The sequence below is a fragment of the Gekko japonicus genome, unplaced genomic scaffold (genome assembly GCF_001447785.1).
Source record: "Gekko japonicus isolate JY-2015 unplaced genomic scaffold, Gekko_japonicus_V1.1 scaffold1289, whole genome shotgun sequence".
Taxonomy (NCBI): domain Eukaryota; kingdom Metazoa; phylum Chordata; class Lepidosauria; order Squamata; family Gekkonidae; genus Gekko; species Gekko japonicus.
In genome coordinates this window covers 456,215-459,138 of record NW_015175397.1, presented here as the reverse complement: position 1 = coordinate 459,138, position 2,924 = coordinate 456,215, and positions in this window count along the sequence as shown.

Genomic DNA, 2,924 nt, shown 5'->3' with positions numbered 1-2,924 from the left:
AAACAAGATGGCATATCTAGCGTTCAGTTGGTTACAATGCCACAGAGCCCACCCTCCAAAGCACCCATTTTCTCCAGGGGGAACTGATCTCTGTAGTCTGGAGATGAGCTGTAATTCCAGGAGATCCCCAGGCCCCACTTGGAGGCTGGCATCACTAACTGAAAGCATGTAATTGGCCTAAGGTCACCCAGTGAGCTTCCACGGCAAGGTAGGGATTTGAACCTGGGTTCAAATCCCCTTGCCATCTGGACCTGCAACCTTGCCATCTGGACCTGCAACCAGGGCCAGATCCTTCTCAGTGGCAGCCCCCACCTGGTGGAACGAGCTCCCGGAGGAGATCAGGGCTCTGCGGGACCTTATGCAGTTCCACAGGACCTGCAAGATGGAGCTCTTCCGCCAGGCTTTTATATAGGGGCCGCCACTATCACTACTGCCACCATCAATGGTGGAGATAACAACGGGGTTAGGGGCGGTCCCCGGAAGATCTGCCACAATCTTGCATGGCACTGATACCGCTGGACTGGCCTTGGACCATCGACAGGACAAGATCACCCCAATGAAATGACTGATAGATACCATCTTCGGAGACCATCTTGTTTGTATGGAGCACTTTGTTCTTGTTTTTGTTGTTATTTAATGGTTTTACTGTTTTATCCTGTTTTTATGTATGGGCTTGTGCCCTCTTGTAAGCCGCCCTGAGCCCGCTCGTGGGGAGGGCGGGGTAAAATTGTTAACAATAAAATAACATAAATAAAATTCTCAGACAATCTAACACCTACACCTTGTTGGTTCATGACACTAGAGATCCCGAAATGGGATCAGGACAGGCCTATGCCTCTTTGTCCTTGCAGCTCTGGGGCCTTCCTCCTTCGCTACTGAGGTGGCTGCCCAATCAGTGCCTTTCTTGGTGAGCTCAGCTGGGGCGTTCTTGAGTGCATAATGCCTTCCTTTAGAATCACCTTAATGTTATCTATCCCGCTTTCCTTGGCTTGCCAACCTCCAGGTCGTGGCTGGAGATCTCCTGGGTTTACAACCGATCTCCAGGCAACAGTGATCAGTTTGCCTGGAGAAAATGCCTGCTTTGGAAGGTGGACTCTGTGTCATTATATCCCATTGAAGTCCCTCTCCTCCCCAAACCCTGCCCTCCTCAGGCGCCTCTCCCCAAAACTCCAGGTATTTCCCAACCAGGAGCTGGTAACCCTAATAGCCAAGCCCAGGAATGCTCCTGCTGCTGGTCTGGATGCTTCTGGTGAGTTCATCTACCAGCGAGCACAGTGTGGGAGAAGCCCTTTCTCTTCTGCAACAGCAGTGCACCCAGGGAGGCAACAGCTACCCAGATGGTCAGCTGATAACACAACCAGGGAGCTGGCCTTTATTTGGGGGCAATGTCCTTTACTGAAGTTGATGGCGCTACCATTAGTGATGCCTCTGCTTGCCACCAGAGGGAGCCCTCTCAGCTTTTACAGTAGAATCTGTTGGGCGCAAATGCTGTTTAGTCCTAGCCAATCACTGCCTGACTCTCATGAGTAACCAGGCAGACTCTGGCACAGCGAGATGCAAATTCCTAGGATAACTGGGACAGAACTGGATCATTCCATTTCTGGTTCTGCAGAACACCTGCAGCCCCCCAAATCATTACTCCCTGGCTGACCTCATGCTCTTCATATGTTCTCCTCGAGCTAGAAAACCCAGATTTACAGTGTCTCTTAGCATTTTGGTACAGGACAGAGGACTCAAAAAAGGGAGTGCATTGAAAAAAACGAGGACGCAGGATTAATGGCCACCATAAATAGTTCCCATTGACCTATCTGAGTGAGTTATCTCTGGACACAACTAAATGAGATGTGGGAGATTCATGACCAGATCTTCTATTGTATTTTTTAAGGTTAAAAATCGGCCATAGAATGCCACCCCCACCCCCCATCTCTTTGCCTGGTAGAGAACTCTGTATGTGCCCATTTTATCCCCACCCGACCCAGCCCCTGGGGCTAGTGGCAGTTTGTGTGAGCTGATTTCTGTCAGGATAACAGTTTGAGAGGAATGGAAGAGGTGTGAAAGTGGGACGATGAAGAAAACTGACAGGAAGAAAGGTGATTCCTTTGAAATGTGGTGTTGGAGGAGAGTTTTACAGATACCCTGGACCACCAAAAAGACAAATAATTGGGTTCTAGATCAAATCAAGCCTGAACTCCCCCTAGAAGCTAAAATGACTAAACTGAGGCTACCGTACTTTGGTCACATTATGAAAAGACGAGTGTCACTGGAAAAGACAATCATGCCAGGAGAATTATAAGGCAGCAGGAAAGGAGGAAGACCCAACATGAGATGGACTGACTCAATCAAGGAAGCCACAAGGGCCTCAGTTTGCAAGACCTGAGCAAGGCTGTTAATGATTGGACGTTTTGGAGGTCATTAATTCAAAGGGCTGCCAGAAGTCAGAAGTAACTTGATGGCACTTGACACCCACAAAGAGGCTGTGTCACAGCCCCATCCAAATGAGGGGTCCTTGGGAGCAGAACAGGTGATCTGGTATAGGGTTGCCAGGTCCCTCTGGCTACTGACAGGAGCTGGGGGGGTAGGGTTGCCAGATCCAGGTTGGGAAGCACATTTGGGATGGATCCTGGGGAGGACAGGGACCTCAGTAGGGTACAATGGCATAGCGTCCACCAAGGGGGTTTTTTTGTAGAAAAAGCCCAGCAGGAACTCATTAGCATATTAGGCCACACCCCTGACAGCACAGCACATTAGCATATTAGGCCACAACCCCATGTTACCAGAAGTGTGGTCATCCAGCCACACCCACCTTTTGCTCCTTATTCTGTTTACCTTGTTTGTTGTCAAAACCCAGGGCTTTTTTTGTAGCAGAAACTCCTTTGCATGTTAGGCCACACACCTCTAATGTAGCCAATCCTAATGAGTTTCTG